At 39.3% G+C, this 25,717-nt stretch overlaps 1 protein-coding gene and 1 pseudogene across 2 annotated transcripts in view; one reads left to right on the forward strand and one right to left on the reverse strand.

Moving 5' to 3' along the window:
- Window positions 1–25,717, forward strand: part of LOC145503211 (uncharacterized) — a 285,864-nt gene that overhangs the window by 216,187 nt on the left and 43,960 nt on the right. The window lies entirely within an intron of this gene.
- Window positions 760–11,699, reverse strand: LOC145503376 (uncharacterized; annotated as a pseudogene). Its single transcript, XR_014051462.1, has 2 exons — window positions 11,495–11,699; window positions 760–5,234 (listed from the first exon to the last, which is right to left on the reverse strand). The product of XR_014051462.1 is annotated as an uncharacterized LOC145503376 (transcript).

A 25,717-nucleotide genomic window follows, 5' to 3' on the forward strand; every position in this document is an offset into this window, starting at 1 on the left:
CCGCGTGGGATTCAAGACCTACTCACGTTCTACAACGATCCGTGGGCACTAATTTCCCATCAAACATGGCTTTACTTGACAATCATGCTGCTAAATACACCACTGTTCGCAGAACTAATTTGATTATTTTATCCCGCTTCCTATTACATGCAACTTTAATTGTAACGTTAACTCTGTACTTTAACGGTAGCGAAATTACGACTTACTTGATACTCAATCAAATTTATAATAAGTCGAGGAAATCGATTTTTAGCCTAGAAACGTTTCACGACATGCCCTCTTATTGGACATTTGACGCGCTCTGATAAAAGTACTGCTTGAGGCCGATAACGTTAACTCTGTACTTTAACGGTGACGAAATTAAAACTTACTTGATACACAATCAAAGTTATAATAAGTCGAGGAATTAAATTTTTCGCCTAGAAACGTTTCACGACATGATCTCTTATTGGGCATTTGACGCGCTCTGATAAAAATATTGTTCGAGGCCGATAAGCCGTCGGATATTTCAAGGTTTTTAGGACTTCGTCTCGATGCAGAATTTGAATATTAATCGGAGAGGCGCTAGCATTTGTGGTTGATGGACTCACACAGAACACCGTGGTTTCTCTGTTCGGTTCAAGGTTCAAACAAAGGCCGAAGTGACGGAGCATGCGCATTTATCAACATAGGGTAGTCGCCTTCAGCGGACATAACTGACACAAAGCCTCCCCCCTCCCCCCTCCCCCTTCCCCCTCCCCTCCCCTCCCCCCCCCCCCACACACACACCACGATGTGACATAGCTAATGTATTTTGTGCAATTAGACGATCTTCAAATTGCGATATCCATGATCTGTGATGAAAAAAAAAAAAAAAAAAAAAAAAAAAATACTCACGGCACGAAATATAATTTAGATAAGCCTTTCCAGGCACTCTCGTAAAGGTACTTTTACCCTCATTAGATATAACTCAAAATTTGAAAGTTGCTCATCTAAAGTTCTATTACGATCACGTAGAAAGAAGCTAACACTCATCTCCAACCGGGGCGAACAACTGTATGTCACCTTTTTGTTTGAAAATTAACCATCTTGTTCGAGTAGCTTTCAATAGGATGATCACCACCCGTACAATTTGCAAAACAAGGGACAACGAGAGGAATATAGCACAAACAATAGGTATAATACCCAGTAATACTGCTTCTGACGTCAAAAGAATGGAGAAATACGGTTGATTGATACCGCTGACGTCACTTCTTGCGGATGCAAGGCCAACATTTAGTACTCCTATAATGACCAAGGTTGCCAAGGACACGGTTTCGGTGACGTTGGCGCAAGACTGGTCGAAAGGCTTCTGGGATATGTGATGCAATAAGAAAACGAGGCAAAGGATTGTCAGACACACAGCGCGCATAAGCGCATGTTCCAGCTGCCACCAACCGATCACAATTATAAGGAATCGACGACCAATAAGAATGCTCTCCCAGTAGATCCTTCCGTTTGATTGGTCATCTTGTGGCTTTGCAAATGGACCGCATAACACCTCAAGAAGTGAATGTTTGATGCTTGTGGAAGAATTTGTGTCATGTTCTTCCTCGTAAACTGAGCTGGCAGTTGAAGGGATTACTTGATAGTCCGGTCTCGTGGTCATTTTTTTCCTTACGTAGTGAAAGAAAACAAAGAGGAGATAAGGAAAAGGTAGGATGCTGGCCAGTGGAAATATCTTTCCTGAAATCTTGCCTTGATAGAGTTGCAGCGAAGCAAAATACAAAGTGATTATAAACGGAAACAAGTTCAGGGCAATGACGACGAAAGCAGCTTGCTGCCACCATTCGTGCCAGCAAAAGTACTGGGCATCGTAATACCACCTGGACACTTCCTGAATGCTTACACAGTGGAGTAATCTCACTGTTGTACCAGTCACTGCTGAGTAACCTAGCAACGCTATTTCCAGGACAGCTCCAAGGTAGGGACCAGCTGGCGGAAAAGTCGGCCTGCGCTTGCATAGTTTGTTTAGACCGCTGTGCAGAAGGTAAATAACTGGAATCGAGAAGAAAATAGTCATCACTGTTACCACTTTGAACATTGTTTTTAAAAGTGGTGTGAAAATTGGCCAAGGACAGATCTTCCAGTTAATATTGACATATAGTTTAAAGTTCAAAAGATTGGTAATGGGCAAGGCAATCTCATTTCTCAATAGATTTTCTACCCCATATGAGGATACGGTCAATACTCCAGCGACTTGATAAAAGTAAAAGATAATTTTTAAAAAGCCATAATTTGGAGAAGCATTTTTTTTGGCCGTGCTCTCTAGGCTGTAAGGAACTTGGTAATTCTCCTCTTTGCGTCTCGGAATTAACCATGTTAAATGTCTCACCACTGTTTCAAACACTGGGGGTTTTCTAATGAGATACAGGGTAAACGATGGCGTTAGTGCGAAGAAAACAGCCAAATACCATCTATGGGTACAGTCTTTCGCTCGAACACACTCTGCTGTAAACAGACCTTCAGTGAAATTACGTTTACATTGTCCGCAAAGAATGCCCGTCCTGTTACCTTGGCAACCGGAAAGCAGATAGCTATTGTTGTCATAAAGGCATTTTTTATCGACAGATGGCAAACAGCAGTAACCTTCTGGACAAAGCTGAAAGGTAACGGTGTCGTTGATTCCAGGATAACCCCAAAAGTTGGGCTGAGCAGCGAGAGAAGAAGAGCAGTTGCCGCCAACTGGACAAGGAAGACAATTTACTAGTTCCTTGACACTGTCGCCACTCTGTATGCCTCTACGGATACTGTACGTTCCTACAGGACAACGCTGAGTACTGAACCAAACCGATACTCTGACCACTTGTTCATGATAAGTATACTTTTCTCTTAGACGTTGCATATTAAGCTTAGTGTTGATTGGTGATTCAATTCGCACAGAGCCGTCCAAGATATCCGTGGCCGCTCTTTCAACAACAATGATAGCTTTGCTGTCTGCGCTAAAAGGATCCAAAATAAAGGAGCTTTTACGAATTTCGACATTTTCAGATTGTGTTACTGCCAAAAATCTATTGAATGTCGCCACACACTTGGACTGTCCTCCTACAGCATAAACCACTTGAGATTCCACTGACTGATAAAAGCTAGTATTCCACATTTTCAAAATGCCTGGACAAATCTCTATGTTTAAATGCGAACTAACCACCCCTCCAAAGTTATCTATAAAATTACAGTTCTGAATTTCAATGGAGTAAGAGTTTAGTAACGTAAGGATGCTTTCTTCGCCTCCAGAGTTGTTACGAAATTCAGTGTTGTTGATAATCGTCCGTAATTGAGTAGTGGATTTGCCGGGCTGCGATGGAACAATATATAATACTCCTGAAGAGCCGAAATTGTTTAGGAATGTGCTCTGCTCCAAGTGAAACAAGCAACTGCTATTCAAGGCCGTTAAAGAAATACAGCTATAAAGGTTGCAGTTATTGTTCACAAATGAAACATTTTTTAAGTGGTACACCGGTTGGAATGCTTGCTTTAGAATGTAGATCCCCAGTAAAAAGTCGATATTTTCACTTATAAAAGTGTTCTCCATAACAAAACTCGCACTGTAACCCAAATGTCGCCCATAATCTGATGTCCAGTGTACTTGTATCCCACCGCCGGAATTTTTTTGTATTTTACATGAGCGGAACACGACGTGGCTATTGCCAGGCGTAATATCAATGTCAGACGTGACATCTCTAGTGAGAGAATAGTTTACGTCACCACTATTGTTAATAAATGTCAGGTTTTGTAAAGTTACTCGTGGCTGAAATGAATCAATAAAGTCCATATCTAGGGTGCTGGTAAACTCCGTGGCCCAATTACGGAGAAATTCACTATTCAGAATTTCCACGTCCGCTAGAGACACTCTACCTCAGCATAAATGGCTCCGCCAGTCTTTCCTTCCGCTTTGTTATCTGTGAAAGTGTCATTGACTGCTGATAAGTTACCCATGTTATTCGCGTACAGACCTACTGCGCCACCTCCACAAATACCTTCATCACATGGATCTCTCATCAGTTTATTACCACTGAACTCCGAGCCGTGAATATATACCCAGTCAGAGTTTCTGAGTCGTTTGGAGAAACTTCCCACAGCTACAGCGCCACCGGAAAACCTTCCTTCGTTACGCACAAACTGACAGTTCTTTAAGTTCACTAAAAGCGACCGCGCTATGTTGACAAATGCGCATGCTCCGCCACTTCCGCCTTTATTCGAATTGAAGTTTGAACCGTGCATGGAAACCAAGGCGTCCTGTGTGAATCCATCGACTAAAACTGCACCTCCATTGCTTTCCTCGTAGTCCCACCAAGGTTTTATTCTGGAATAAGGTATTCCATTCCCAGAAAAAATCGATGTTTCAATTTTTAGGTCAATTGAGTTGCCATTATGGATTTTGACTGCTCTGCCTGTATTTTTTCGAAATTGTGTTGACTTGAAATGAGTGAACCCGTTTGAAAAGCCATAAAGGTCCAAGATATTTACTTCAGCCGCATTGTTTTCAAAAAGTACCCTCTCCATAACGAGAACTAAGTCAGTTCCTTTTATGTTAGCAAAAACTTGAAAGCATGCTTGACCTGAACAGTGATTATGTGTCACTCTTATATCAGTAAAATTAGCTTTGATACTGCTTTGATTTGCTTGTAAGTTCTGAATAGACATGTTAAGTATGGCGTCTTCTTCACCGCGTATCTTATTTTTGACGAATGCAGAATTCGAAACGTTCAAACTGACGGAAGAATTTCCATAGACTGTAATACTACTAGCACTGTTGTTCTGAAAGATGCATCCATTCAGTTGAACATTTCTCATAAAGTATGTATCATATTTCAAGGTGAGTGTAGGAACAGAGCTGTTTATAAAGCTGCAGGCGACCATGTTTAAAGAACATTCAAAGAGGTGAATTGAGGTGTTAACGAAGGTGATCTCTTCTAAAAAGACTCCTCGAGAAGCGATGCCGCAAAAAAACCGAAGTCCATTCGTCCTGCAAGAAATAAGTGGTCGACTCTTGTAGCTGCGCAGGACTAAACCAGCTAGATCCAATCCCTTCTCGTTCCGGCACGGATAAGGGTCACGTGACGTTCCTGTGCCGTCTATATTGATTACATCACCATCAGACGCATGCACAGTAACTTGCTGAATGGTTTTACATGGCGATGACGCACTGAGCCCGCAGTTATTTTTAAAGGTCCCATCGTGTCGTGAAACAAACAACTGCTTGGCATGGACAGTTTCTAATAAATAAGAACAATATGAATAAATAAAGATTACTGTATAAAATGTCTTTTTTTTTTTTGAGGATTTCCAACCCACAGAAAAGACGTAACTGCACATTGCACATTTTTCACTTCTGTTTGATATTGCCAATCAGCTGTAGACACGTCACTCACCTTTCGCGTCACTCTGTCAGGTTGATGAATGAATGACTCACAAAGCGTCTCCAAAAATGAAGTCGACTTTTCTTGTCAATTAAGGCTTATATTGCTTATATTGCTTATATAACAACATTCTGATTGTTTTGACAAGAAAAGCACTAACAGAGGCGAAAAGTAAAAATAGCAACTTTCCGACTACCGTCATGTTCTCAACGCGCCTGCCTTTGAAAAGGAAATTAGGAAACCCACGTCACGCAACGTCACGCAATTTGTGACAGATTAGCTGTCAAACGATTGATGCAGCAGAAGACCGTACCTTCTATTTTGACTTTCCATGATTTACGACCATTATGTGGCTATTCTGACCGTTTGAGAAATTACGAGACTGCTTTGTGACACACCACAAGTTTCCTGGGGAAAGTCCCTCCACTTCCCGTTTTTGTTAAAGCTCACGCACTCAACGATGGATGTCAACTTTGCCATAAAGTTACTCTCCAAGTCGTTGACAAACTCTCAACAAAAAGCCATGCTTCTGCAATTTTCACCCAACTTCAAAAATTTGACTCTTGCCGAATGCAAACATTCTCATGGAATTTAATATTAGTTGTTGTTTTTGTTTTTCCTGTTCGTTCATCTCCCCCCCCCCCCCCCGAATGAAAAGGAAACCAGTGCTAAGAAGGCTTCTTTCCCTTAAATGAGAAGTAACTCAGTCTATTGGCGCAAGAATCAAATTGAGAGGCGCAAACTACAGCCTTGCCACTAATTTTTCTTAACAAAGGAAGTTTGCAAAGCACAGGAATTCAAGCTAATGAATCATGTTTTATCAGGGTACCCCGAAAACACTGACCCCCAGTCCGCGGACCCCCACTACGGACCGGGTCCGTGGACTACCCATGGACCGGTCCACGGACTACCCCTACGGACCCCTCTACGGACCACCCCCCAAAATAGAATAAAAAAAAAAAAAAATTTCACTGATGGGTTGTCTAATAGATAACTCATATCGGCGAAATGTGCAAATGAAATTAACACGCCCCCCCTTCACCCCCCCCCCCCAAAAAAAAAAAAAGACTAAAAGCTTTTACACCGTAAGGAGATGCCGATGGCAAAAAGAAGGAAAGTTTTTAACTTTCATTTGTGGCTCAATCGGCCTATGGGAGGTATGTTTTTAAGTTCAAATAGGCGGTTTAAGCTTATTTGTATCTGTAATTCCGCTAAGCAAATTATGAAGCCTGGAACGACTTCACGAATCTACGCGAGAATGGGTTGAACAAAATGGCAGAGGGGAAAGAGCACAATATTCGAGGCTTCCCAGAGGCTTCCCGGAGGCGTCCTGGAGGCTTCCCAGTGTTTCATATACTGTATGGCCACGGTAAAGGAAATGGCAATGAGTAATGATATAACTTCCGCCGGAGCCTGAAGCCAAGAATGTTACATTTGCACACTATAACGTTGGAAATTTTGCCGACACAAGTAATCTATCAGACAAGCCTTATGTGAAATATTTGTTTCTTATTTTCATTCTATTTTGGGAGGTGGTCCGTAGAGGGGGTCCGTAGGGGTAATCCGTGGACCGGTTCATAGGTAGTCCGCGGACCCGGTCCGTAGTGGGGGTCCGCGGACCGGGGGTCAGTGTTTTCGGGTTACCCTGTTTTATGATTCATGTGATGCTGCAGTAAGCGTAATCGAACAGTAACAAATCATAACTATGCTGTTATTTGGGTTCATAAAATGATCTCTGAATCATAGGCTTTGTTGTAATGTGTACACATGGGATCATTTGTGGAATCATAACCCTTATGTCTATTGTGCATATGAACTTATTTCTGGAATCATCAGTAACCTCGATACATTGTACGAGTTGTTATCATCAGTTGAATCATAAGGCCGGATCGGAGTGAGCACAGAACAACATTGGTAGAATCATAATGCGATGCGATGTGTGCACGGGACATCATCTGTGAAATCATATTACGATGCGATGTGTGCACAGAACATCATTAGTGGAAGCAGAATCATCATTTCATGTATTATCCATCTCAAGAGATGCATGATCGAATTCAAGAGTTGTTAGGGGGGAACAATTAAGGCCTTTTTTGCGTGTTTTCAATTACTGCCGCTAGCTTATACGATGCAAAAATCGCGAAATACAAGTTTGCTGTTTCGAACATTTACTTCATATTGACCGAGCGCCATTACTCCATTTTATAATATTAGCCGGCGTTTTCAAATTCCTGTGGTTTGAAGAGAGTTTTCGAAAAACTCCCTTTTCGTGACGGATTAGTGTGGTCAGCGAGCCAAAATTCTCCGGCGTAGTGTGGACAGGGGCTCAGGTTGAGATGGTGTGATTCAAAGAGAAATAAATATGTTTTCATTAATCATTTGTCAGTGCACGTATAAATATAGTAGAGCAAAGGTTGTGTAATTGTCCAACATAATCTCTCTTCATAAATTCAATTCGGTCATATTCTTTAAATATCACTGATATGAAAATTAATATGAAATACAATATATATTTATTGACATTCAAAACCATATCGTTTGGAATATCAATTTTTTTGGAATTTTTAGAACAACTTAATTAATAACACAACTCTCCGTTTAGCCTATTTTTTTAAAAATTGATTTAAAGGCTGAGAGGAATTTTCAAAATGTGTTTGGTACACATGTGAGACCCTATTTGGTGTTTTGTGATAGAGGATATTTAGGTAAAAAGTTCAAGGCATACATGAGAGAATTGGTGGGTTGTAGGATATTTAGAACAGATATCCCGGGATACATCGTATCGTGTAATTAGCTGGATACGGGACATTTAGGCAAAAAGTTAATCAGATAAGGAATACACAGGCACCCCCGGGCCTCACATGTTGTTTTGCATTAATCTTGGTTGACCATAACCATGCTCTGAACGACAAGCACATCTAACATAGCTGAATTGTGAAATTCATTTATCAAATGGTCTATATTTTCTTACCTAATTAGTTTGCATTCATAAAATGTTCAAAGATATGTGCTGCAACACGCTGTTATTTTAGCCACCTATTGATGTCTCTGGCTTTTCAAAACAATGGGTCCTCCAACTCCCTCAATAAAATATAAATTGAGGTCTTGTTGTTGATAGCAGTGCTACGTACTAAAAGCGAGTTCCCTTAGGATCTAAAAGCTGAAGGCGCACAAAAGCCCTGAAAGTGTACGCTTATGATAAAATGCTTTGCAAATCTTTATGCCAAATCTTGAATTGTTTACACCCTTGAGTGGTAATCTGTTGTCATAACAGTAAGGTCAACTTGCCGACTAAACTAAACGACCAAAGAAAATCAACAAACAGACAGGAGGGTACGTACTTGAAGAGACGTGGTAGAAAAGAACTTGAAAGCATGACAGTGCTTAATAGTCGAGATCAAGTACTTTCTTATGATCATTGGAAAATCGCAGAGAGCAAGGTCAATTTGACATGTACAGTGTAGACTCAATTTGAAATGCATTGCATTCCGTTTTGCACGACAAACGTTCACTCGAAGAACTTCTCGCTAATATACATGTGTTTGCCACTAAGAAATCAATTTTTGTGACAGAATTTCGTGAAGCCCTGAAATACTGTTTATTTTGACTTTCAATGTCATGAATAAACAAAAAATACATTTATGATGCAAACTCGAGTTTTCTTGTACATGTACCTAAAATTGAAAAATCATTGAATGAAAGATTTCTTTTTCTCATTTTGAGCGGGTTCATCAATGGCCAATTATGTCAAACTAACAAAGTTTCGCTGATGTTTCTCTTAGGTGATAAAGTACATAAAGTATTTCTTTTGGGCAATACTACTAACTAATTTTACCGGGGGCGGGGGAAAGGGTGTATATCCCATATGAAAAGGGACGGGAACATACCTGGGATTGAAATGGCTTGTAGTATATGTTGGCGCTTCTATTTTTTTTTTTTTTTTCCTTTTCCGACCGACCGACCCAAAATCAGAAAAAGCCTTCAACAATAAACGAAAAAAAAAAAAAAAAAAAAAAAAAAAAAAAATGGAGGGGGGATGGCCATAGAGATAAACTTGCGTTGATTAGTCGTCGATGGAAGTGTAAAAAGGGCAAAAGATTGACGATTACCGCTAATTCGTACGCGAAAATAGATCAACACGACGGATTCCACCCGCTATGGCGGTCCGCATGAGAAAATTCTGAAGACAAACAATAGACTGCAAGACTGATACTACGTGAAAAACGTTGCGAGACACCAACATGACAAGAACCGATAAAGTAGGATCGCAACAGTGGACAGAAAATTCCGCCCGCTTCAGGAACCAATCAGATTGCAGGATTTGTTAAATTCCGCGCCCTCACGAGCTGAGAAAAAGATAAATGATTATAAAACACCAGTCAGCATCATGCTTTAGTTTAGAGACGGGACCTTTAGTTGACTGTTCCTCGTGCGAAGGAGAATGTTTTGAAACGCTACCTAGTGTTTTTGTAACTTCGCTACCTGGTTTAGTTTTAGTTTCACCCGAAGCCACTTATGAGTATGGTTCATAGCAGTCTTTAACAGTCCTGAACCCGGATGATTTGTAAGCCTACGTCACAACATCGTTGCTGAATAAACGGATTGGATTGTTAGACGTATGACTCGTACTACTGCGTTCTCGCGCCCCATTTCATACCGAAAGGTAGGCGCTACAGTTGGCAATAGGCTATAATATCCATATGACTGTGAATCATTGTTGATTCCTGACATGATTTACGCATAAGTTGGCAATGGGTTATAAGGGTCCGGACGCACTGGACTGACAAAATTTGTTTGGCCCTTCCAAAAATCTCGACAAAATTTGTCTCTGCCAAATTTTTAATTTGTCAAGCGTGGGCGCACTGAATCTCAGCAAAATATTTGTTAACCACAAGTGTCAATCACATGGAAATTAACACCATCGCTTGCGCGCTGTTCGCAACCTTTGCCCCTTTTTCTGCTCTCGTCTGCTTGGCTGCTTTCAATTTGATTACATGTAGTCGTGAAACTTGCACTTGTACTTGTACTCGGCTGACTCGGGTGGACATACGGATGTACAAATTGAGCAGAGCTTGGTCCTGGAGATGCAGCTGGAACGTTAACGTAGACTTGGGAACCGTAATAGTCGTACAGTGCGAACGGATCGTCATGGAGCATACCGAGGTACGAATCTTCCGTGTTTATCGTTTGATTGCCGCGCAAATATAAATGTAACTTTGGCGGACTTCGGACTGAAATACTCCGACCAAAAATAGAGATCAAATTTTCTTGATTGACATTTTCCTTCAAATCATGGCGTGTAAATTGACAAATCTGTCAGATTTCACGCCTGACAAAAATTTGTCCTGCTCCGAAGCAGGACGACGGCGTCTTTGAAGTTTGGTAAGCCTTGACAAAATTTGGTAGATCTAAAAATCACCGGACGCACTTCAGTGTCTCAGGGAATCGATGACAGATTTTTTCGCAAAATAAACAAAAATTTGCCCAGTGCGTCCGGGCCATCATGACTGTGAATCATTGATATGATTCCAGACATGATTTACACATCAGTTGGCAATAGGCTATAATTCATGTGACTGTGAATCATTGTCAGTATGATTCCAGACATGATTTACGCATCAGTTGGCAATATGCTATGAATCAAATGACTGTGAATCATTGTTATGATTCCAGACATGATATTAACACACCTCCAGACATCATGGTTGTTATTTAGGGAGCAATGGAATCATGCCATGGTGTTTAGGGTACAGATCAAATCATCACATGATTTGTTGCTATTCAAATACGCTTATTGCATCATTACATGAATCATCATACATGATTCACTAGCTTGAACTCCTGTGAAAGTACTCGTGCAACTTGAACTCCACGAGTCGAAACCAGTGTCTATTTGAGTAAACTAAAGCGATCTGCAAAGACATGTACAGTGAAACAAAACAACATCCGTGGAAACAAGGCCTCTTTCGAGTCTTTCAGCTCTTGGTGTAGACAGTTTAGCGCAACCTTATCGACGCTACTGGATAGGGTATATATCTTTGTATCAATAAATCGCTAAGTAAGCAATTACTAGGTTGAGATGACCAAATTGCAAATTGCAAAGAGATTTCACATACCTTCCAAACATATTCCACTCCAAAGGAAGATCCAGAGAAACGATGTTAGCTCCACTATGTTAGCCGGCAAGACATCAAGACAACACCGATCAACTGTTCTCAACTGCTGCTTTTCAAAAACAAAATTCGCGCAATATTTCGAGATTTTGGTTACTCGCTCGATCTTCACCTGAATGTTACGAGACCTACAGAGTGAATAAATTATTGTTCACTCAGTTGTATTTTTGTTTCGTTTCTCAGAAACGAAACGGTATTTACATAGTGGAGGTCATATCCAATCAGAGTAAAGTGCGTAATTGTTAATGTAAATACGGCGGCAAAATTTCCGCCAAAATGCAGTGCATCGGATAGACTTTCTGAAAGGTCCTTCGGCCTAACATATTCTACCCTGAAATTCATGAAGTCGACTTGTGGCAAGTCTATGCATCGCAACAAATTGTGGCATTTGCATCATTTCAATTGTTGCCTTGTACGAACATAGGCACGCAACGCGTGCAAGAATATTTTTTGTGTGAAGTCTCGGAGATAGGAGCATTCATGGAGCTGTTTACAGTAATGATTTGGTTAATTTGACAATTTTTTTTGGTTGCGATGTACAGCAAGAAAGAAACTGGGAATTTAGGATGTACATACGATGGTACATCGGTAATGGTAAGATAGCTAAATAGTAAGCCATAAAATGTTTGACTGAACAAACTAGAGTACTCTGACACGTCTCCAGATTAATGTAGATACCATCTTATTTTTTTCTTTGATTCGTCAGGAGCCCATTCGTCATGGGCTCCTGGATTCGCTCTTTGATACAACTCACGCTGTGATTGGTGTGACACGTGCTCATGCATAACTCCCTCACTCACTGATCACATAGCCCTTCCAACCCCCAAGGGGAATTCTTGCTCAAAAATACTCAAGTTGAGAGACCTTTTCGCATTTTATACGGGTCCTAAGTTTACCCTTTTTACACAACACAACACAACACAACAACACTACTTCACCGAAAATAGAAAGAAAGAGAAAAAAACATCTCTGACACATTGAAAGTCTGATTTAATTAAATTGCACTTTAACTTGGTGCCACGCAGTCTTCAAAGAACATTTGTGCAGTTTTGATACTTTTTACCTTTAAAAATATCGGACTGAAAAGAATGTCATAAAATGCCCATCAAATAAAAGTAAACTGCTACTGCAGAGATGTAAAAACCGTCCAGAAATGAAAGCTTTTGTTTTGTTTAATATCTTGGGAACAATAGCCGATAACTTGTCAGCCCTAACTGAATTTACTCCCATATAAAAAACAAAAGTGTTAAGTTACCATTTGTAACTAAAGATAACAAACATCTCGTGGGAAAGAGTGGTGACGATTCGTCAGCTCCAATTGAATTTACTCCCTTGTAAAAAACAAGAGTGTGAAATTATCCCTTGTAACTAAAAACTAAAAATATCTCGTTATATTTGCATACAACAAGAATGAAACAATCGTCACCTGCACTTACTATTGTAAACGTTAGAACTGTTTCAAATCTAAATAATCTCGTCTCCTCTAAAACATGTCCTAAGAACTAGAAGCGACGATTCGTAACCTCTAATTGAATTGACTCCTTGTGAAAAAAAGAGTATCAAGTTACCTTTGTAACTAAAAATATAAATATCTCGTTGCATTTGCATGCTACTAACTCACGAACTGTTTCAAACCTCAAAGCTCATCTCGTACGTAACTAAAATCCTCAGCCTAACCCACAGAAAATGTCGCAGTAAGCCCAATATATGAATACTTGCTCCTCTTTTATAGAAGAATAAATATGGCCGTTCTAAACTGTGTCGGGATCAAATCTTCTTATATACCATTTACCTTTACAACAAGACATTTGATTGGCTGTTTATAGTAGATCCAATCTGATTGGTGTGACATACATACATCTCTCTCCCTCTCTCTCTCTCTCTCCCCCTCCCTCCCTCCCTCCCTCCCTCCCTCCCTCCCTCCCACCCATACTCAGTCAGTCAGTCAGTCACTCATCCATTGACCCGTCCATGACATACCCGACGCGCCGACTAAGAGGTATTTTTTTTACAAAAAAATAACTCAAAAATGGCGAATTACGTCTGAAACTCTCGTTTTTCGTCATTATATTACGTAAGAAAACTACGAATTGGACGGATAGTGATAGTGAAAAAGAAATATATTTTCGAGTTAGATACACCGCCACACCAGGCGACATGACGCCATTTGTCCATCAGTGCGATAATTATTTTAAACCGATGGAAGAAGTCGGTTTTGTTTAGTTCAACAAAGATTGAAATGGCACTGTTTTCCGTTTCAGAGTGATTTATTGACATAGTGAGTATGAATGTTATCAGGGTAACGCTTGTAATTCACAAGGTAAACACGTACAGAAAAAAATGAAACTAAATTTAATTCCGTGTCACGGAAACAAAAGGAGCTTAAAATGTCATACAGGTAGAAATAACTGGCGATTTAAATGGTTCTAAATCAGACTGAGAAGACGTATTCTAGAGAAAGGAAAATACCTGTTTCCGTGCTTGATTCAGATCACAATTACGGCGACATAATTTTGGTCAATCAGAGTTTTATTTGGAAAACATAGAGCCAAGATCTAGTCGGCAAGAGGCAAGCACGAGGAGAACTTATCCGAAAATATGCATTTTTGCGGGGAAAAGAAGACTGCACATAAAAACGATACAAGAACACGCGATCCTTTGGCTCAGTGCGTTGACTTGCACGCAGATGCCTCGATCTGAAAAGCTGCTATTGCTGAGGGTGATGGCAGAACTATTGACCTTGTCTCTCGTGATTAAAGCGGATCGTACGCTGTTTGCTCCAATGATGTACTGTGTCACCCTCTACGACCTCTCCCGTGGGCCTTTGTTTCGGCTGATGGATCACTGAGGAAAACCAACAAAGTATCACTTGCACAGGAGCTCCAGAAGAATCATGAGAGCAGTAGACATGATTCCACAGCCGGGCCATACGCGCGAATTATGGACGGAATGGCAATGGTCCGGAAGACAAGAGGTGACCAGAAAACGTTTGCTTAAGTGGCTGTCAGTGTGACGTCCTTGGTTTTGTTTGAAGGAAAAGACAGCCAGTGTATTGACGTGGTCTTGGACTTTTACAGAGATAATTTGATCAAGGACCCCGAGAGACAGGAAAGAGGATCAAAAAGCGGTCATGAATTCACAAACATCCAGGCAGGTCACACGGTTAATCAATGGCGGAAGTTCCTGTCCAATTACAGGAATAAATCGCTCCCGATAAAATTCATTTCAGAAGAGTGGCAAAATGAGTGGCACAGAGAGAGGCTCGCTAGAAAGGCAATCTATGTAATGACCGAGGATTACTGCTATGAATTCTCCTTATATCGGAGTAACCGCAAGGGAAGAACTAAGGTCGAAGTAAGAGGAAGCAGATATCAGGTTTTTTCCTTATGCACTTGCAGCAGCCACAGGATACGGAGCTGTTATCACGCAGTCAACAAACTCGAACAACATACATGGATATGTCAAGATTTGTTCAAATCTTGGTATCGAAACTGTGCAGATCTCCCCTTGGTCTCTACGCCTTCACTGGTTGCGACAGTTTCAGTGCTTTTTCGGGAAAGGGCAAGGTAAAAGCTCGGAAGCTTGTTAAACAAAGCGAGTCATTTCAAACCCTATTTCAAGAAATAGACATCGAGTGGAACCTCGCAGATGAGAGATTTGCAAAGCTCCAAGAGTTCAGCTGCAAGATGTACTGCTGTACCACAAAGACCTTATTGATTGATTGATTGATTGATTGTTTGATTATGTAGTTAACTGGTCTCTTTGATTATCGTATGATTATGGAGTATGTAACGCTGTTGGACTTTGTTGTAGTTTATTCTGCGCCGAACAAGACAAAGTTAACTCGACCCAGCTACCTCCCTCTGTAGATTATTTGAGGATGCACTCATTGAGAGCAAACTATCAAGCAGCTATTTGGAGACGAAGTCTACAGAGGTGTCCTCAATTCCCTTGAACAGTTGGTCATGGGTGGGTTGAGGAGGACGACAACTTATCCATCAAATGGATGAGTGAAGAACCAGCCCCTGCAGTTCTTCTTGAGGTTCTCTCCTGTTCTTGTGCAAAATCATGCAAGCTACCTACCAGCGCCTGCCTAACAAATGGACTTCAATGAACCAATATGTGCCGCCTTTGCGACTTCAAAAACCGTGCTGAAGAGAAAGAGATTCTTGATGACGAATGCTCTGATGACGAGAAGGATGAGGAAGAGTTAAGCTAAAAGATATTGTTGAGAAAATTATGAAATCATTACTCCACTTCGTGAATAATACTCTCTTTTTAAGGCAATATTTCTAAAATATTTCTTATAAGTTTGCGTGCTACTTCAACATAAGGGAGCATTTCAAACGATTTTTAACAATTACATTATAAGTGCTTTGAATCAAAAGGGAAAATGCTTTTAATTTGAAACACGTTTGCCACATTTTGGTTTAGAATAAGAGTGTTGTAACATCTAAGATGGCGGATCCAAGATGGCGGAAGGGTATTGAGACCTACTGTCTTGGTAACAACTGCATATCACTCACCAAAATCATTCGTTGTGAATCAATTATTATCTCCCGCTTCCGTTTGGTGAAAATTCTCCTAGATCAACGAATTCAAAATAATACTTCAGTCTTCTGAGGAAATTTAACTATTTTTTAGCGTTGCCATGGAAAAAAATCCTTACAGCTCATGTAAGTTTTAACTAATTGGTTTAAAGATTCGTCTGACAGAAATCTCAATCAATTTTATTTACAAAGAACCATTTACGTATAATTAATAAGCTAGAACTGAGTGACGTCACCTTGTCACGTGACAAATCGCATTATCCTATTACGCTACTCATTTAGCATTGCTATCATACATAGTATAAAACTAGAGTAATTTCAGTTTTCAAAAATGTATGGTAGAATTACCCCAGTTGAGTGGTACCAAAATGTTTCTTTTGGGGGTTCTGGGCCATGGACTATATGGGGGTATTAGGGTAAAGGGGTTTAAAGGTATAGGGGGTAAAACGGTACAAAGGGTATAAGGGGTATAAGGGTTACAAGGGTAAAAGGGTAAAAGGGTATAAGTGTATTAGAGTATAAGGGTATAAGGGTATAAGGGTATAAATTCACACTCTCAAAGTGTTTAAACTGCCTATCACATCGCCAATACTTGAAGATATCATTTTAGAATGTGAACACACAAAATCATCATTATATAGTAGGAAATTAATCCAAGCGATGTATCTATCGCTTTCTCCGCTGCCCTAAGAGTTGGTGAAATTACATCCCGAGCTCATTAACCCCGTCAAAATATAATCGCTATCAGTCAAACAGTATTTTTGAAAACCCAGGAGGGTACTGTCATTGCGATCAAGCTAACAGTCAGGAATTACGATCATGATAGTCACGCTTCAAATCCAGTTGATATTTTCATATACCAAGAGATACCAGTTTACCCAGTTTCTCTCCTGTTAGAGTTTCTAAGTTTGCGAGGACAGTCTCTGGGACCTCTTTTCTGCAGGCCAGATACCTCTCCAATATTTCGATCTTGCTTTGTTGCTGCTTAAACAGAAGACCTTCAGTTTTAATTTGCAATCTGAATGTTGCTCAGTATAAGACGTGCAGTTTTAGAATTGGAGCCGCTTCCTGGGGAGTGTCAGACACACAGATTAGGGCCTTTGGATGCTGGAAATCTAATGCTTTTCTCCGGTTTATACGCACTTCCACAACTGGGATTATTTCGGCAGTCCCAACTTAAGCCAGTGCCATATGCTCATGCGGAGTTGCAGTTCAAAACATTTATCTGTATAGTATTATTCCTCAGGCAGAGTGTATATCTTTTGTGCAGGGGTCAAGTGTATCCGCATTGTGTGTATCGTACTGGTGGCCAACAGAACTAGATATATTTCTTCTGTTACCTATAGAGTTGCCTCAGATTGGAAACATTTGTGCAGAGGGCCAACTGTTTCCTGAAAGGATCAACTTACTCATTTCCAGTTCTATTGTAATTTGAGATGATCTTACAATAAATGGCCACTTAACTAAGTGGTCAAATTATGGAAAAGTTATGTGTCAGTTTGGTTCTTCTCTTCCCAGCAAACTGAGCTTAGCCTTAGCAATGCACATTGTGAAATACAATCCATAGTGACGGAGCAAGGGGCATACAATTTCCCTTGTTTTGATCTTACGTACTTAAGTAACACTAAAATTAAACATTATGTTGGCCTAATGCAGCAAAAGTATATTTTACATTGGCCACATACCATGCAAAACTCTACTAAACTAAAACTTTTCAACACTTTTAAGAACGATTATACACCCTTCCCTTATTTAGGCCTAACAAGCAAACTAAGCAAAAGGAAAGAACAAGTGAAATTTAGGATAGGCAATCACAAACCAAGGATTGAAACTGGTAGATATGATCAAATTACGAGAGTTAACAGACTCTGCCCTATTTGTGAATCTAATCAAATTGAAGACGAATCTCACTTTCTTATATATTGCAATAAATACTCTATTGTAAGAAATAACTTTTATAAAAAAAAAAAAATAGAACATATCATTTTGACTTTTAATCAATATTATTCTCATTGCAAGCCATTGGCGAACTTAAGACTTCTTCAAATCATCATATTAATATTCAATTAGCAAAATTTATTTCACCTTGCTTTGATATATGCAATATTCTACTTTCAAATCAAACCAATGTAACTTGATCGCTGTATAACATTATTATATGGTCATGATGATCGTTACTGTTTTAGTTTTAGTCTACAAAAGCTTTTGCAACACTGTATGTATTTATGGTCATGCAAATAAAGCTAGTTGTTAAGGTAAAAGGTTAGAAGGGTAGAAGGAGTATAAGGGGTATAATTTGGGTATAAGGGTTTAAGGGTAAAAGGAGGATAAGGGTAGAAGAATAGAAGGAGTAAAAGGGGTAGAAGGGTAGAAGGAGCATAAGGGGTATAATAATTTAAGGGGTATAAGGGTATAAGGAGTAAGATATAAGGATGTAAGGGTATAGGGATATAAGGGTAAAAAAATAGAGGGAATATAAGGGGTATAAGGGTACACAGAGTATAAGGGTATAAGGGGTAAAAGGGTGTAAGGGTATAAGGGGTATAAGGGTATAAGGGGTATAAGGGTATAAGGAGTATAAGGGTATAAGGGATATAAGGGTATGAGGGGTATAAGGCTATAATGGTAGAAGGGTATGAGGGGTATAAGAGTATAAGGGGTATAAGGGCGTAAGGGGTATAATGGTATAAGGGGTATAAGGGTATAAGGATTTAAGGGTGTAAGGGTAGAGGGGTAGAAGAGTAGATGGAGTATAAGAGGTATAAGGGTATAAGGGTATAAGGGGTACAAGGGGTACAAGGGTATAAGGAGTATAAGGGTATAAGGGATATAAGGGTATAGGGGTATAATGGTATAAGGGGTATAAGGGTATAAGGATTTAAGGGTGTAAGGGTAGAGGGGTAGAAGAGTAGATGGAGTATAAGAGGTATAAGGGTATAAGGGTATAATGGGTACAAGGGTATAAGGAGTATAATGGTATAAGGGATATAAGGGTACAGGGGTATAATGGTATAAGGGGTATAAGGGTATAAGGATTTAAGGGTGTAAGGGTAGAGGGGTAGAAAAGTAGATGGAGTATAAGAGGTATAAGGGTATAAGGGTATAAGGGGTACAAGGGTATAAGGAGTATAAGGGTATAAGGGGTATAAGGGTATAAGGGGTATAATGGTATAAGGGGTATAAGGGTATAAGGATTTAAGGATGTAAGGGTAGAGGGGTAGAAGAGTAGATGGAGTATAAGAGGTATAAGGGTATAAGGGGTACAAGGGTATAAGGAGTATAAGGGTATAAGGGATACAAGGGTATAGGGGTATAAGGGGTAAAAGGGTATAAGGAGTATAGGGGTATAAGGCTAGAAGGGTAGAAGGGTATAAGGTGTAAAAGGAGTACAAGGGTATAAGGGTATAAGGAGTGTAAGAGTATAAGGGGTACAAGGGTATAAGGAGTATAAGGGTATAAGGGATACAAGGGTATAGTGGTATAAGGCTATAACGGTAGAAGGGTATAAGGAGTATAAGGAGTACAAGGAGTACAAGGGTATAAGGGTATAAAGGATATGGGGGATAAGGGGTATAAGGGTACAAGGAGTATAAGGGTATGAGGATATAAGGGTGTAAGGGTATAAGGGATAAGAGGGTATAAGGTGTAAGGTAAGGTAAGGTAAAATCTTTGTTTAGACATGGTGTTTCCTTCAGGACTTAACAATACTAAATTAAATTAATCTAACTACCTAACTAATAAATCACTAATAACTACTGCAATAAGAGAAATGATAAAAAAAAAAAACTGCTTTCCAAGGAAGCTGTGTATAAAGGCAAAATAACTTACATAAAATAACCATCAAAATGATAATTCTTCAACTTAGATTTAAATTCATCGAGAGGGTGACTGACAAATATCCAAGGATAAACTATTCCAAAGTACAGTTCACTATCTCTTAAGCTATAGGTTAACCCTTATAAGGTATCGGAACGGAAGACAAAGTCCGAACTAAGATAGTCCGGAACCGTATTATTTACAATCTTATACATATCCCTTATACCCCTTATAGTCCTGGCTCATGGACCGACCCCCTAATACCCAAATACTCAAACACCCAAATACCCTAATACCCAAATACACCAATACTTTAATAGCTCAATACTGTAATACCCCAATGATCTATTACACTAATACCCTCATACCCTAATAACCAATTATCCTAATACCCTAATACCCTAATGTCTTAATGCACTAATTCCCCTTAATGCTAATACACCAGTACCTCAATCTTCCATTACCCCAATACCTTTTGATACCCTAATACCCTAATACCTCCAAACCCCAATATCTACATTATTTTACTCCTAATAACCTACTAACCCAATACCCTAATTCCCTAATACCCCTAACACCCCAATACTCCAATTCCCTTCATACCTATGTACCCCAATACCACAACACCCCAATACCCAAATAACTCAATACAATACCCCCAAACCCTAATACCCTAATATTCTAATACTTTAATACACTAATACCCTCATCACCCAAAACCCCAATATTCCAATACCTTATAATTCCATTTCTGCCATACTTTAATACTCTAATACCCTAATACCCTAATACCCTAATACCCTAATACCCTAATACCCTAATACCTTAATACCCTAATACCCTAAGGTCCTATTGCCCCAATATCCTAATGCCCCATAACCTCAATACCCTAATCTTCCATTAACCCAATACCTTTTAAAGTTTTAAAAAACCTGACAATATTCCAATACTCCAGTAGCCTAATACCCTAAAACCCTAATATTTAGATACCCTCATAACCAAATACCTTGACACCCTAATAACCTAATACCCTAATTAATCAAAACTATAACAAAATTCTTGAACGTGATTGGCTATCAGCAGCCCGATTTGAGCATTAATTGGACAGTGTACGCGTCATGCTTGTAATTGGACAGTACGCGTCATTTTGCGCGCGCTGTTGTGGTGCACTTTGTTGAGTAAACTGCTGTGTTTTTCAGCATTCATAACAACATTTAATTGTTCAGCGCTTAATTGATGGTTTGCTCGTTTCTCAAATTTTGTCATAGTTTTGATTAATTGGTAACAGGACATCGTGTTGTTCAATTCAGTCTGTAATCATACTCGTGATTAACAAATCGGACTCCCGCTTCATGGTCATCCGATTTTGTTAATCTCTCATATGATTACAAACCGAATTGGATTCCACTCAGTCCTATTACCATTATATCTTAATACATGTACCCTGATACTGTGATATCCTTATGCCCTTAGCTAATACCCTGATACCCTAATACCCAAATACTGTGAAACCCTAATACCCTAATACTGTAATACCGTAATGTTCTATTACCCAAATATTCAAATACCCAAATACACCAATACTTGAAAACCCTTATTCCTAATACCCTATTATCCTGATACCCCAATTCCCTAATACCCTGATACCCTAATACTCTAATACCCTGACGCCCCAATGCCCTTACACCCAAATACCCTAATACCCTCAAACCCTATTACCCTGATACATCCTTAATACCCTAATACCCAAATACCCTTTTACCCAAATACACCAATACTTTAATAACCCAATACTCTAATACCACTATACTCAAATATCGTAATACCTTAATACCCTAGCTAATACCCAGATACCCTAATACTCAAATAACCTAATACCCTAATACCCTGATACCCTGATACCCCGATACCCTGATACCCAAATATCCTAATACCCTAATATCCTTATTAACTCTAATACCCAAATACCCTAGTAAAACTCAGTTACCATAATACTGTAATATCCTAATATGCTAATACCCAAATACGCAAATACCCAAATACACCAATACCTTAATACCCCAATGCTGCAATACCCCAATACTGCAATACCCTAATACACAAATACCCCAATACCCTGATGTCCAAATACCTTAATACCCTAATACCCTAATGTCCTAATTCTAATACCCTATTGCGCCACAACCTCAATACCTCAATATCCCAATACCCCAATTATATTACTTCTGATAACCTAATACCCTAATGCCCCAATACCCTAACACGTTAATAGCCTAATGCTATAGGTAGACTACGAGCGCTCTCTTTTTGTTCTTGAAAACCTCAGTGCCCAGAACTTAGTTAATACTATGCAAATTAGGAAATAAATGATGAGGGAATGGGGAGAAACGCTAGGAAAAGAAATTATGACTGGTCGCAGTCTAGGTATTAGGGTATTAGGGTATTAGGACAAAAGGGTATTAGGTTGTTAAGGTATTAGGGTATTGGGGTATTAGGGTATTATGGTATAAAGGTATTGGGGGTATCAGAGTAATAGGGTTTATGCTTATGTCACGGCTGTCCTCACTAGCGCGTAAGCTTCTTATGCTTATGTTTATGCTTATGCTTGCATCGTAAGTGAGGACCGACCTTTACGCTTGTCCTCATGCTTATGCTTGCGTTGCTAGTGAGGACCGGGCTTTACAAGCTAATGAACTCAGTATGACAGTGATGATGAGTGACCATGAAAAATATGGTACAGTGGAACTGAAGAATCAGACTGTGAGTGACATTGTAGTGCTACTAATCATGTCTGTGAACTTGGACTAGTTCAGCAAAGAAAAGGTTCCGTAGTAGTTGACAGACAGCAACAAGTTTGTGCTCAAAAACTGATGAAGCTGGCTCAGACCTGTCTTAAGGCCAGCTTCTTCTCAAGAGTCCCTTACTTGTGTACATAGGGGGACTCCCTGTAATAACTTATATGGTGAGGCTCTACTCAAAAAGGCTACCTTTTTCAGGCTTGAGGTATCATTATGAAAGGGTATCAATTTCACAAATTGAGGTGTATTATAGGGTAGGGAAATCTGTCATTTAAGGAGTACCCTTCTTCTGGTTCTAAAATGTTGATGGAAAGCTCTCATTTACTCCCGTCAGCCTGGAGGGCTTTCAGTAATATTGTTCATAAACTTTTTTTTCCAAGCATTTAGAAAAAGGATGCATAAGTCTTAACTAGGTTTGTAATGGGGTACATCACCCTTTTGCAATGAAAGGTCTATGGACCATGAGATGGAGTCTCCCTATTTAAATCTTTGTAGAATACCCGCTCCCCACTCACCTTGTCTTACAATGATGTTCAAATATTTTTGTGGAAAAAGGCAAATAAAAAACAAAACAGTGCCAAGAGATTGAGTGAGTATCGATCTTAGTTCCCATTTGTATTTTAAACATAAAATGGGTACAATGTAAAGTGTTATCCACAAATTAAAAGTATAAATAACCATACTTTGCAGCTTCACAGAGAGACTGATGATGAAAACATAACATTTGGACACTAACCTTTATTGTTAACTCTTCCCTTGTACCTTGTGATATTTTTAGGGAAATTCTCAAAAGCCACCCCCACCCCCCTCCCCCCAAAAAACAAATAACTAAATAAATAAGAATCACTTTTTTAACTTTGATGTCATTTTTTACAGCTAGTTTGTATCTTAAAATGTGTTTCAAAGAAATTGTTTATTAGAATTTAATAGAAATGTTCAAGGAAAAAATGAACATAAAAAACAAAACTATAACTTAATCAATTAAAGTTCTATGCTATAACATACCAAACTACTACATTATGAAGTGACACAGCTAAAGGATAGTCGTCAGTACATCACTTTTTTGTGATTTCTAAAAGAACAATAATACGAGGACCTCATATAAATTTAAGATTAATACCTAAGAGAAGACATACAGTAGGGCACAGCACTGCATGCTCCCTCTACACACTCTTCCAGACAGGATAGTTACATATATTTTGTGTTTTGGATCTACTGTTACTGGTCATAAAAGAAGTACCTTCCCACTGAGAGAAGCCTTAATGTATGTTTACCTTTTAAACTGAAAATACATGGACTATATGCCACAAAATGTATATTAAATCTGTGCCAGTTCAGTATGATTGAATACAAAATTTTCATCAGCTGCCAAAAAATGACTGTTAGCAACTGATATTACTTGATCTGAAATGGTTATACTTTTTTAAAGTACCTGGAAGCAAGCACTAAAAATTCTGTTTACTACTGGAAGAATCTAATGACAGCTAGGGAAATGTTTAGTACAGTAGGTAGTGCGAGGAGGGGGGGGGGGGGTGGTACTCCCAGAAAAATTGGGTAGGGGTGTGCAGCCCACTTCCCAAAACCCTTACCCTGTTTATGACCATAATTTGTGATTTTTGCTACCCTCTTTATGACTGTTGCAGCTGGCACAGTTACCTTAAACATAATTTATGACGGGCTCTTGTTGACGGTCTTATCGATAATGATGAAAATTAAAGTAGTTTCTTCTTAAAAACCATACCCAATTGAAGATCAGAGTGCAAAAACCTTACCCTATTTATGACCAAAATGGCCAAAATGGATACCCTATTTATGACCAGAATGACTGCAAATCAAAAACCGTTGGTACCCTTTGGGGCCACACATGATACATGTAGCTATATAGCCCATATCATAGGATAAGTTGAAATATGTGGTGTTATAGGTAAAAATTTAATTTTATTTCTTAGCTGAAAAATGGCAATTTGTTTTAACTGTCAAGGTGAGAGTAAAATCTGTGAAAATGATTAAGTCAAGTCCAAGTGGTTGTCGAAGGTGCATTAAAAGTTGTAAACAAAGTATAGGACGAGCTGGGTTTTACGATATTTAAATTGTTGTAACATAAAGGGAGTTGAGGGAAAAGCATTGCACAAACCTGATGTTTGTTAGGCAAAGCACGCATACAAGAACAATACTCAATATAACAAAGCGTGCAAACTAAAGGGAGTCGAGGGAAAAACATTGCACAAACCCGATGCTTGTGAGGCAAAGCACACATGCATACAAGAACAATACTAAATATGACAAAGCATGCAAGCATGCAAACTAAAGGGAGTTAAGGGAAAAGCATTGCACAAACCCGATGTTTGTGAAGCAAAGCACCCATACAAAAATATCCCTGAATATAACAAAACCTGCAAACTCAAAGGGAGTCGAGGGAAAGGCACTGCACATTAACCCGGCATTTGAGAGGCAAAGCATGCATAAAATAACAAACAGTTTTCCAACTTCGCGACAACAGTAAAAGCGTGAAAATACTGCGGGAAGGGTGTACGGGAAGGGAAGGCCATGGACAAAAGCCAGGCAACGGAATAAGGGACAATAGGTGCGCAAAAACAAGTTCGTAAATGATAAAAGCAACAAACCACAAGAAAAAGTTCTGTTGTACCAGTAAGTGTACCAGATTTACGTTTCCATAAACTGGACCTGCTGTATGCATTTAGTTCAGTTGCAGGAATCAGGAACTGTGCAAGCAGCATGGACAAGAACTTGATCATCCTGCATAGGGTAAAACACGTGAGATTATGAAGTGAAGGATTGGGCTGAAATGAGATGCAGAGCTCTTATTTATACTCACTTTGTAAGGGACTGGTGCGAAATGTCAATAAAATATCAAAATATCAGTTATCAAACTAATGGCATTCTATCAAGATATTTTGAAAAACCGCAATCTTTCACCTTAGCACCGATGACCCCAAAGTACATACATACATAGTATAATTTATACATGTACTGTATCTTAG

This window comes from Orbicella franksi, chromosome 11, assembly GCF_964199315.1.
Source record: "Orbicella franksi chromosome 11, jaOrbFran1.1, whole genome shotgun sequence".
NCBI lineage: Eukaryota > Metazoa > Cnidaria > Anthozoa > Scleractinia > Merulinidae > Orbicella > Orbicella franksi.